This window comes from Polypterus senegalus, chromosome 8, assembly GCF_016835505.1.
Source record: "Polypterus senegalus isolate Bchr_013 chromosome 8, ASM1683550v1, whole genome shotgun sequence".
Taxonomy (NCBI): Eukaryota; Metazoa; Chordata; class Cladistia; order Polypteriformes; family Polypteridae; genus Polypterus; species Polypterus senegalus.
The window spans coordinates 122,299,560-122,312,965 of record NC_053161.1 but is presented as its reverse complement, the minus strand read 5'-3'; the positions used below and the strand labels follow the sequence as shown (position 1 = coordinate 122,312,965).

The window sequence follows — 13,406 nt, the reverse complement described above, 5'->3', positions numbered from 1 at the left end:
GTTTCTGACACCTCATATTTCTGTTAATGGGGGAGTGCTTTCCCATTGGACTGGTTTTACTAAGGCCAAGTTCATACTGTACCTTAACCTTTGCATCTTGGCACTCACCAGACAATAGCCTATAACTAATACTAAATATTGGAGATGACAAGCTTTCTTTGGCTTATACATTTTTTTGCCATAACCTCTGGAATATTCTGACCTTGTTTAAGAACATGAGAAAAGGATACATACTGATAAAATGACTTAGACACAACCCTACCTAAAAGTTCACCATATATACGGACCTAAATAAGGTAGATGTTGATCACATTCAGCTGACCATTTCATTTTCCATTTTTAGTTAAAAACAAAATTGTTCACTTTGTCAGTATTTTGTGTCTGGCTTTACTAGAAATGTGATTCTGCTCAAATGTGAGGAATTATTTGTTCCAGGAGTAAACTATTCTATATTAACCTTCTTGGCTTAATGACTTTCAGTTACTAAACATCATGTCTTTTGTATTTTCTGTTATAATAAGACAGTGCATATACTTTTTCTTTCAGAATTTTGTGAAGCCCAACAAATTTCTAGCCAACATTAGTTATGATACTAAAGTTGAAAAATTTTTGGTCATCAGTTTCTTGACTAAAGTACACTGTACAGTATATATTTAGTACTATCACAGGAAAGTTTACTTCACAATAATTATTTTACAAATAGTTTTGTAACTTACTATTATATTTGACATAAGTAGTATATCTTTCACTTCACCTCTGACTTTTTTATGTTGTATGCTATACATTGCTGTTCAGTTGTTAGAAATAGCACCTTGAGACTTCACCTTTCAGTTTTTGTAATATATATTGTAATAGTACAATTTGTTTGCTATTCTGTGTTAGATAGCTTTTTATGTATAAGGCTTGTAGATGACAGTTACCTTATTAATAATAGTCAAAAATGTAATTAATCATTTTTTATTTTGCCATTTATTAAAAACAATAATTTATACTGTCACCAGATCAGCCTCATTCCACATAGGACTTTCACGTCAAACCAACACTTAACAAGCCTCACTCATACACACACCTATACTCTGTCATGCAATGATTAGAAGATCTTTTCATAATATTAATTTTTATATTCACCTTGATATTATTTTGATGTAGTAATAAAAAAGTGAAAATTATCCAAGTATCATGACAATATTAAGAATTGTTTCTTTCAAATGACCTAAACTAGCCAAGCTAGTTTCAAGAATTCTTTACTGATAAGCTATTTAAGCTGGCTGATAAACTTTACAATTATTTGAAATATTTCTGCCAGGATTACAATAAAAATATAAAGTTCAACTGTGCAGCTGCGGTCTATGTATCTCTGCACTGAATTCCTATAACATTAAGGAATAATTTAAAAGATTTCTTTTTTATTTATGATGCCGTCTTAGGCTTCACTCCCTCTTTAACTTGCGGAACATATCAATGTTTATATTTAAGGATATATACTTCAATCACAAGTTGAACATTTTATTAAAACTTCCAGCCTATTTAAAAATAATGTTCAAAGTAGATCGTTAAGCTAAAGGGCAGGGATCCTCATTCATGGCCCTGGAGGGCCGCAGTGGCTGCAGGTTTTTATTCCAACTAGTTTCCTAATTAGAAAGCAGTCCATGCTGATAATGAAACTTGGTATTGAACAGTTTGGCTTGTTAGTGCTTTCATTCATCCAAAAGAAATTTTAATTGCACTGTAGAGTTTCCTTCTTTGAAAACATTATCCATGTGTTTTGTGGATCAGAATAGATTTAAACTTAATGGTCCTTCCAATTGCACTTTCATTCATTTTTAAACATTTTTTTATCACTGACACTTAATGGTAAGCACGTTAGCTGGAGAGCTGCTGGGTTATTGGTTATCTGCATTTCATTATTAACTAATGTCTGATTAAGAAATCCGGCAACAATTAAAAATTAAATGCAGCTACTAAAATAGGCAATTAAGGTTTTGTGAATGATAACAGGCAAGAGAACTAAAATTAAGCCCAACAAACGTATTGCTTTAGTATTAAATAAATGGGTTCTAATTAAGAAATCGGTTAAAGTGAAAACCTGCAGCCATAGCACACCTCCAGGACTGTAACTGAGGACCTCTGATCTACAAAGTAACTAAAATTTGTCTTTGGTGAATGAAAGCACTAACAAGGCATATAGTTAAACACTAACTATTATTATCAGCAAGGACTGAATTCTAATTAGTACACTGGCTGGAATGAAAACTCATAGCCACTGCGGCCCTCCAGGACCGTGATTGAGGAATCCTGCTATAGGGTCTCAAAATTCATAGCTGATCTATATGTATCAATACTATGGTGGGCCTACCATTTCCCAGAAGGAGAATGGCACATCACTGTAGCATAGAGTACTCTTGTTAGATCATGTGGTTAGGCTGTTTTAATGTTCTGCCATTGCACTTGGCAAAACTGCCTCTGAGGATGTGGGATATTAACATCACAAATCAAAGATCCAGCATCAGTTCATTGTTGTATTACTCTAAAATCATGATCACTAACCTGTATTCTATATGCTGCATTTTATATATGATACATATTATTTGCCTGGTATAATGCCAGTAACAGCACACACATTTATATTGACAGTAAAATACAACAACTTCAATATATACCTGTAGTATATTATTAGTGCACCTCAGGCAATGACAAAACAATAGCAAATCAGAACATCTCTTAGAACAGAAACCACTAACCAGAAGCTGTGAATTATACATCAGTATAACAGTGCCTCATTGAGCTGTACTATAATTTACAAAAGCTACATTTTACAGTGATCTTTCTTAGCCAGAGGCACTAGGTTTATAAGGCATTTACATGACTAAAGTATATTACCTAGAGAGTGAGTATGTTGACATAAGACTAGCAATATTCCCAGTACATGAACTTCACAATCACCAAACATCTGGTTGGTCAGATTCTGTCTATTTTGTACTGATGTGATTGATGATTAAATGTAGTGCACCGATGCACTTGTACTGTAGAAAGGATATGCAAAGCACAATGTCCGTATGAGTCATAGCACTGAGAAATTAGTAAAATCTAAAATATGGGACAAATATTAAAAAAACTGTAAAATTTAGAACACTGAAATTGGAGGTGATACACAGGACTGCCCCAAGAAATACATCTTCTAATGTGTCATATATGATGTTTGCTTTATTTCATGATTTTTTGCTTTTGTGGCATGTTATACATTTTCTCCACATTATAATTTGTAAATGACTTTTTACATTTCTCAACTCTTCAAAGTGAACTGATTTGATTTTTTGCAACACTCATGTTTTCATTCAAAGTCATCTTTTCAGTTTTCACAGTGATTTATACTTGATGACTCACTCCTCTTTAATGGAGGTCGTGCCAAAATGGCAAAAGATGAAAATAAAACTTCAGTATAAAGCAACCTTAAAAGTGCAATAACCTTGAGTGTTTTGTGAACATCATGTTACTGGAGTGTTTAGCGCTTACAAAATCAATATTGTAACACCCAGAGGGACACTGCTTTTGATAACAATTCCGCCATTGAAGGAACCGGTGATTCTAATAAGTCTTACAAAAGAAGATGATAAATACTGGTTTAACAGTTACAGGCAGAAAAACATGCACTTAATTATTTGTGTTGCTCTTTGAATAATTCACCATGAAATGAAGCAATAACACACTATTAAAAATGGAATTCATGACATTCAATTATACCTGAGTTTTGGCCATCATCTGTTAGCAAGATATTGCAGAGTATAATATGTGTGGACGTTTGAGGTAACAATAAATTTAATGTAGTTCTTATTTTAATTGATTCATGTAAGGGATTTTGTTTTCAGAAATGCATTCTATAAATTTGCAGTTTTTCAAATTTGTGCTACAGCAATATTGTACAATAGTTAAAAATAAGGCAAAGCCTACCTTTTTGATCAGCAATGTTCATGATAAAACCATTTACGTATTTTTGGCAGGTCAAAATGTTATGTACTGTTAAGAAAAAAGAACAAAAACAAAAATAAACTAAAGTGAATTCATTCCATTCCAACATTAATTAAAATTTTAAATCACTGACCTTCATTCTATTTTTAACAATTACATCACAGGTAAATATAAAGCTCTTTTTCAAAAACATTTTGCTTTTTGCATGAATAAAATTAAAAAAGATGTGCATAGATGATACTTTAGTAGGGAGAATTAACACTATCAAGATTAATATCCTCCCTAAGCTTCTGTTTCTATTTCAAAACATCCCCTTACACATTAACAAATATTTTTTTAAGAAATTAGATTCAATCATAACCTGATTTATTTGGAATTCAAAATATCCACGCATGACAACGACCTAAATCAGAAGGTGGCATGGCTCTACCTAATTTTCAGTTTTATTACTGGGCAGCAAACATACAAGCTATAAAAACCTGGACATTGACACAAATAGATGAACACACACTAGCTTGGTCTGCAACAGAAATTAAATCCTGCAGCACTTCTTTATATTTCTTGCATTGTACACAACTAAATACAAGGTGTCATCAATATACTAATAACCCAAATGTCCTTCGTTCACTTAGAATGTGGAACCAATTTAGGGAGCACTTCAAGTTAGAGAATATTTTATTTGTGGCACCTCTACAGGATAACCACCCACTCAAACTTATATACTTTTTAATGTTTTGAAAATGTATGGGATTAAATCATTTACAGATTTGTATATAAGTAATACCTTTGCATCCTATGAACAATTACAGTCTAAACTTAGTTTCCCATCAACACATTTTTTCCTCTATCTCCAAATTAGAAACTTTGCTAAACAAAATCTGCCATTTTCTTCACCTATTTGTATTCTAAAAGAAATATTGATCAGTCTTGATGCCTTGATCAGCATTTCTATAATACATAAAACTATTTTAAAGTCCCTTCCTTTTGAAGATCCTAGAGTACAGTGGGAAAAGGATCTCTTACTCAACATTTCAGAAAAGGACTGCAAGGCTGCCATGCACAGTATTCATTTGAGTTCCATATGTGCAAAGCATTCAATTATTCAACTTAAATTTTTTTATTGAGCACATCTATTTTGTTTAAAGTTGTCCAAAATTTTTCTAGGGCAAGGTCCAACCTGCGAACGTTGCAATCAATTTGAGCGTGTACCAAATTAACATCATTCTAGACAAAACTTTTTAAATGCCTGGGTTGCACAATCTTTCCTAATGCACTGACAGTTGTGTTTGGTGTACTCCCAGATGGGCTGAAAGTGGAGAAGGACAAACAAACTGTAATTGCATTTACTACACCACTAGCACGTAGACTTATCTTGCTCAACTGGAAGATTCCTAGCCCTCCTCTTTTAAGTCAGTGGGTAACTGATGTAATATACTATTTCAAATTGGAAAAAAATCTAATTCTGTCTTAGAGGATCTGTTCAAAACCTTTTTTTTAAAAAACTGGTATCGTCTAATCAATAATATATTAGAATAAGCACTTATATTGGGGAGAAAGACTCCTTTCCGTCTATACTACTCTCAAAAGATTTACTCTGGCTGTTGGCCTTTCTCTTTTTCAATGGTGGGTTTTAATTTAGTTTTGTTAAGTGTGAGTTGATTGTATGATATGTTACATGCTTTTAATAAATTCAATAAAAAAAGAAAAAAATTACGGTTGTTTTTAATGATGCATTATACATTTTTAATGAGAACTCCGTTCTCCATCTTCCTTGTTCCTAGATGAAACATAAATAATGTAAGTATTGTAAGTAACTTTAGAAGGATATTCACATGAGCACTCCTAACCTATATGACAAATTATCAGATTTCTTATACTGCAGATACTGTACTGGTTAATACTGTATTATAACAAACTCAGGGATGACAGCAGTGAGACACACACCCAAATTGTAGTTAAGCCTAAACTGGGTTTCTTTATTGCTAATGAAAAGTGTTACAAACTGATGGATCTTATATACTTTTATGTGTTTGGACCTATCAAAATAACAGGTAATAACAAATACAAATGAAAATTGTGACAGAACGACTCTCACATTGTATTTGCTGTCTGTCTTACTCCATCATATGAATCACAAATTCCTTCACACTACTCAAAAGAAGACTGTTACTCTGACACTGGTCCTACTTTTTCTTTTCAAGTTGGAGACTCTGCATGGCTTCCTTTGTTCTATGAAGTTAGCCCACTTTGCTTAGCTGTGTTACCTCCATCAAGCCAGTCCATTTGCACCACAACTCTTCTCAATGGTAAACCAGCTGCTGCAATATTGTTCATTTTAATTCAATATCCAGCCCTAATTATCCAACCATTCACAACTGATCAACTGAATACACTGAGCAGAAGGCCTTTATCTATCACAGGGCACATCCATGCACACCCTAACTCTAGAAGTACTCCTGACTATTGACTAGCAGGATGCCCCCTACTGCTAACTATTGTATTGAGAAAATTCTAATATTGTACAGTACTCCATGATCCTTCTGTTAGTATGCCATTTTCATATGGTTTTGGTTCTATTACACTGGCATGTATAACTGAGTCAAAATTAACTGTAAAGAAAAACTGTAGTCAGTTTATAGAGACTGTAATGATTGGTGAAATCTTGCCCCAAATGTTCCTGTACTTGAAAAACTATTAAAACCATCTATTCGACATAAAAGTGTTTCAAAATGTTTGCTAAATATTAGTCATTATTGTAACTACAGTACAAACACATTTCAATTAGTAATTGGGATATTATTTCATCATTTAAGAACTGTGCTGTATGATTATTCTTGCAAACAGAATTGGAAGATACTTTTTTTAATGACAAACTGCAAATACTGTGGGATGCTAATATTGGAAATTGTGTAAATATTTATTATCATTTGTATCTGAATTTGAAAATTTTATACTGCCATAAAATATTTATGAATAATTAAACATTATAACACAGAAAAAAAATCTGTAACTAGTTCATAAAATAAAGACCAGATTTCAAGTAGACCCATTTAAACAAACAATTGCAGTGCCCATACAGTTCATATAATTAATAAACTGTGATCTGACAGACGCACAAGTGAGCAGTCTCTGAATACAAAATAAAGTCAAGGAGGCCAAAGCACTCCAATATATGATATTTAATTAACAATACAATAATAGTAGTAAAAGAAATAACAGAACAAATAAAAAATATAAATAAAAAAACAAACACTGGATATAGTGGCAGATTTAGGTATGGCGAGGGGAATCCCCTTGGTCATCAAACTCCTATACTGATGAACCGCTATTAACACAGAGAGGCTCTATCGCCCCCTTCTAACTACTTATGAGGGAGCCTGGGAGTAACGTCCAGATTAAGACTTAAGCTTTGGAACCTTTGGGTCTGTCTTTCTAGCTGTTGTAGAGGTTCCTTTAACTCTAGATCAAAGCTCTCCATTAAAGGGCCAGGTAACCTCCAAATCATGATCACACTGGTATCATTATTATATGAAGTTAAACACTCGAGGCTCAAAGCTGGGTTCAGTAATGGAGATGCTGCTTGATAACATAATATTCATTGTAACTTGTATGTTGATGACACCTGGTCCTATGTGTTAGTCACCCTTAATGGTGTTACTTGTATTGGTTCATTAATTAACAAATGTATTGAGTTAATTGTGGATGAGTGATAGCTTCTTGTCCTTAGACACTGCAAAATCCATGTTGTTTATAATGTATATGTATTTGATGTGTCAAGCTCCTTTTATTGCTTGATTTTACTTTTTCTATTATTAAAACACTCTTTGCTTTTCAGGTGTATTCTGTAGCTGTGCTTGACTTACACAGCTTTTCTGCTTGCTGATGTCTTTTCTTTTGCAATCGTTATGCATGCTGCTTTTGGGTCTTTGTAGTGTACTTGTCCTTGACTTGTGTAGCTCCTTTTGATGCCTGATCTTTAAGATCTTTTCGTATACTTCCAGGCATCTCCAGGTATCTGTCAGTGCTACATTTTTTCTATTTCTGTTTTTATTGTAGTGCCTTCTGCTTCGGTGTTTGATGCAATATTACAACCTTGTTAATACTGTAAAGTGCCTTATGGTTGTGCGTGCTACAGTGTTAATACCTATGTGTAAAATAAAGACTGTGCTGTATTGACTTTATCCAAGGATGGACATGCCACTTCCAAATCATTTACCAAAGATTTTGTCTCAAAATATAGGAAGTGATGAAGCATCTTTGTTGTAAATGTGTGATCCAGGCTGAATCTGTGCTGTTGAAGTAACATAGAAGGCTCTAACTATACACACCACTGCCCACTGGAGACTGAATCTCTACAGACTCCCTTCTTGCAATTAGCACACCTGCAGAATTAAAACCCTTGTTGTTAAAATTTGAAACTGAATAACTACATCCTCAGCCCTTTTTAAAAGATGAGACAGATGGGATTTCGTTGATGTAGGCTGTTAAATTGTTCACATAGTACAATATTCTACCATAAGCACTTTGTTAATTATGATTGGAATTATAAGTTACAATACCTTATGCAGAATGTACTAGCATTTAATAGTGAATGGGCATTGCAATAAGAAACGGCACCTGGATGTAAAACTAGCATTAGGTGGACTGACACATAAAGCTCAAAATGTGGGAGCCCTGAATGAACCCACTTATCCTGGACTCTTTGAAAAAGAACATTATTTGCTAGGATTTCTATGTTTTTTTCCTTGATAACATACATATAGCAGCACTATCTTCCTGGTTATGAACTCAAGGGGATATTTTAATAATAAAAGCGAAGAACACCATATATACAGTAATTTAGCACGCTTACTACAGAGGTACTGAGTTACAAGATATCGTTAGCATATGTTAAAGATACCTGGTTCCTGTTGTAATGTAGATGGTTGCACTGTGTAAAGCATCAATGAAATTAAATTATGTTTTAAGTATGATGACAACTCATTGTAGGTTGAAAGGTGACATTTTACTGTGCATGCAAAACATTGTAAAGCTGGGGATCTATACAGTCAATAAAGCAAGGCCCTTCTGATTCTATCTACCATTTAATATTCAGCATGACATTGACTATTTTTGTCCTTTTAAGTACTGTAAACAATATATCAGGAGTTACATTTACAGTTTACATTGAAAATAAAAATTAGAATTAGAAAGATAACTTTTCATTTGTTAAACCATCATGACAATCCTGATAAAAATTAAATAGCTGATACGTTATCACCGTAGATTTGTTCAAAAAAAGCTTTTCATCATGGAATAAATGAACTATTTTTAAATGCTTTTTAATGTGTCAGTGGGTATACTGTATATATATATATATATATATATATATATATATATATATATATATATATACTAATAAAAGGCAAAGTCCTCACTGACTGACTGACTGACTGACTGACTCACTCACTCATCACTAATTCTCCAACATCCCGTGCAGGTGGAAGGCTTAATTTGGCAGGCTCATTCCTTACAGCTTACTTACAAAAGTTGGGCAGGTTAACTGGAACCTACTTTCGTCCATATACTGTAATAGCCTGCAGCTCAGTGTGTTAAGCGGAGTTGCGTCTCGCATCATCACGCCTCCCACGTAATTGAGTGCCTGCCCATATAAGGTAAATATTCACGGGTGAAGGACTGTGCATAGCATATTCATAAATGTAGCTACTGCGGAAACCCTCCCTCAGTGAAAGTGCAAGAGAAACTTATGAGTGCCGGGTATGAGCTAAAATTAAACAAAGTCGTGGACATCACAAGATCGCACAAGATATTCGCGAGATACAAGTTTAATGAGAAGACGCAGGGTATAAAGCCTTGATGCTAAAGACCTGGTGAAGTCCTGCCTTCTCTGCTGGCCTAAAAAAATATCTGAATCACAAACTGATGTTAATTATGTTTTGTTCATGAATACTTATTAAATAATTTCAAAAAAGTCTGTCCGCTTCCTTTCATAGCTTTTCCGATGGTTGTGCTGCTTCCAGACGTATTTTCGTATTAAAGCATTTAACCAATCACATTTCAGCCATCATTTGTTGCCAGGCAGAGAGGCCTTCACAATCCGTTGTGCAGGCCCTCTAACACAGAATAAATGTCGATTAAACTGTTGCTTCAACCAATCAGATTTTGAGTTGGTGTCAGTAGGGCCCTCTAGCAGGCGTACGGCAACGTCACCGTATTCAGACAGATTGATTGGATAGAAGCCGATATGAGGAACACTACGAGGCCACTAAATGAACCGCGCAAAATCCTCGCACGCACTACTGCCAACTCTATGGCAGGATTCTGGACAATATTATTTGCCAGACACAGACCAGATTTCAAGACCATGAAAAACTGATGTTTGTCACGCTCCTCAACCCCCAGAAGTTTTGGGAATACAAGAAAAATTTCCCGCATGCAGCCTTCTCCAGTTTAACACAAGAGCCACGGAGCAGTTTTTGATCTGTCTCGGCTAAAAACAGAAATGACTGTAATGTATGCCATGGATGATTTTGCAGGAAAATCTCCCACTGATCTCCTTGACTTCCTTCATCAGAAAAATCTGAATGAGAGCATGTGGCAGCTGTTCACATTGGTATATTTGGCAGTGACCATTCCCGTGTCCACTGCTTCTGTCGAGAGGACATTTTCAGCCCAAAAGCGAATTAAAACTTATGCCAGAAATACGACAGGGCAGGTTCGACTTTCAGCATTAGCTTCGATGGTGATAGAAAGGAACTTTTTGATGGAACTGAAGCGCATGGATAATCTGTACGAGGAAACTGTTTTGAGGAAAGAGAGGAGGATGGATTTTGTTTACAGATAATCCAAATTTTTGGTGAGTAAAATGTTGCGATTTTTCTAAATAATATTGCAAGTTTATGAGTTATTATTTGTTTTTTATGTGTGTCGCGGCTGTGGCTGCAGTAGAAAGGAACTTGTTCACCCCTGGTTTGTCTATTCAATAAAGGCATTTATTGTGGCTACAGGAGTTATCTATCTGCGATGCAGCAGCTCTTCATCCTGTGTTTCTGCATATTAAGATGGTTTTTATAACCATAGATTAGTTTTTGATTCAGATGGAGCACTACTGAAGGCCTAGGTGTGAGATACACAGTCCGCCACTGGACCAGATGATACATAGATTTGATGAACATTACAACCCGAAAATAAACGAAACTGTAGAGAGGTTCAAAAAGAAACGTTCCTTTTTCCAGGACTGTGTATTTCAACAATAATGTTTTAAAAATCCAAATAACTTTACAGATCTTCATTGTAAAGGGTTTAAACAATGTTTTCCATGCATGTTCAATTAACCATAATCAATTAACCATAATCAATTAATTAGCATGCATCTGTGGAATGGTCGTTAAGACCTTAACAGCTTACAGAAAGTAGGCATTTAAGGTCACAGTTCTAAAAACGCAGGACACTAAAGAGACTTGTCTACCGACTGTGAAAAACACCCAAAGAAAGATGCCCAGGGTCCCTGCTCATCTGCGTGAACGTGCATTAGGCATGCTGCAGGGAGGTATAAGGACTGCTGATGTGGCTAGGGCAATAAATTGCCATGTCCGCACTGTGAGACGCCTAAGACAGCGCTACAGGGAGACAGGAAGGACAGCTGATCATCCTCGCAGTGGAAGAGCCCGAATCTCAATCCCATTGAGCACGTCTGGGACCTGTTGGATCGCAGGGTGAGGGCTAGGGCCATTACCCCCAGAAATGTCCAGGAACTTGCAGGTGCCTTGGTGGAAGAGTGGGGTAACATCTCACAGCAAGAACTGACAAATCTGGTCCAGTCCATGAGGAGGAGATGCACTGCAGTACTTCAAGCAGCTGGTGGCCACACCAGATACTGACTGGTACTTTTGATTTTGAGCCTCCCTTCATTCAGGGACACATTGTGAAACATTTTTAGTTTATGTCTTATGGTGTTGACTCTTTTAGTGTTCATACAAATATTTACACGTTAAGTTTACTGAAAGTAAAAACAGTTGAAAGTCAGAGGACCTTTCTTTTTTTGCTGAGTATATATGTAGGTTTTAAAATGAGCCCGATTTAAAGCATAACAAAAAAACATGAAATAAAAACATTGTTGCACAAAATCATTGCACTTTTAGGCTTAGGATTTTATATATATATATATATATATATACTAGCAAAATACCCGCACTTCGCAGCGGAGAAGTAGTGTGTTAAAGAAGCAATGAAAAAGAAAAGGAAACATTTTGAAAATAACGTAACATGATTGTCAATGTAATTGTTTTGTCACTGTTGTGAGTGATGAGTGTTGCTGTCATATATATATATATATATATATATATATTTACACACACACACATAAACATATATATATACATATCTATACATATACACATATATACACATATATATATATCTACACATATACACACAAATACATATATATATATATATACATACATACACACACACATATATAAACATATATATACATATACATACATATCTACATATATACACACACAGCTATTTCGTATCAGTGCAATACGCTGCTTGTTAAAACGGATAACTCCCGCTCTTACGTGCAAGTCTGCGTGGATATTATGAACTATCGTATTTGTTCAAGTTCTATTTAAATTTTAAATAGAAGGAATTTTATTTAGTCGACAGAAATATCTTTGGTAGGAATGGTAAAACAGACAGGAATATTATTCGTGAATAAATCAACTCAAACCTTAAATAACTTAAAAGAACAAACATTCAAATTTCTTTACTCTTATGTAAATTTACATAAAAAATAAACTTAGATTTTAAATATCCCAAAAGATTTTGCTCTCCATAAAAATATATCCTGTCAAAATTATACAAATTCAAATATGAACATGCTGCATAACAAAACCTGTAAATATAAATAAAATGTGTTCCTTTCAGCAATAACAAATTAAATCATTCAGTTGTCTTTGCTCATATGTCATTTTAGAGCTGGACGCCTGGCATCTTTTTTTGGCCACAAGTTCATTTATGTTTGGTGTGAGGTTCTGTGTTGTGGAGATTCTCAGGATGGATTGCAGGTGCTCATCAGTGAGGCGACTCCTGTGTGCTGTGTTGTTAGTCTTTATCACTGAGAAGAGCTTCTCACACAGATATGTGCTACCAAACATGCACAAGGTTCGAGCCGCATGTAGACAGACTTTTTTGTTCTTCAAAGTCACCAAAGCGCCGTGCAAACTCATTGCGCAATAACTCTAGTAAGCGGTAAGTGTTCGGCAAGGCAGCTGAAGCGCTGCATTATGGGATCTGTAGTTTATTGTGTTACCAGCGCTTCATATACCCGGGCTTTAATAACAATAATACAGTATATAAAATGATCTCGGGCCGGATATAATTACGCCGGGCGGATGTGGCCCATGCCCTTGAGTTTGACACATATGGACTAA

At 34.9% G+C, this 13,406-nt stretch overlaps 1 protein-coding gene across 4 annotated transcripts in view; it reads right to left on the bottom strand.

Annotated features, from left to right (window-relative positions):
* syt1a (synaptotagmin Ia) overlaps positions 1-13,406 on the bottom strand; it is a 1,201,488-nt gene that overhangs the window by 807,595 nt on the left and 380,487 nt on the right. For 3 of the 4 annotated variants that reach the window (XM_039761735.1, XM_039761726.1, XM_039761732.1), the window contains exon 3: positions 3,949-4,014. The exons of the other annotated variant lie outside the window; for it this stretch is intronic. The gene's annotated coding sequence lies outside the window, so the exon portion shown is untranslated. The remainder of the gene's footprint in view (positions 1-3,948; positions 4,015-13,406) is intronic. 4 annotated transcript variants of the gene reach the window in all.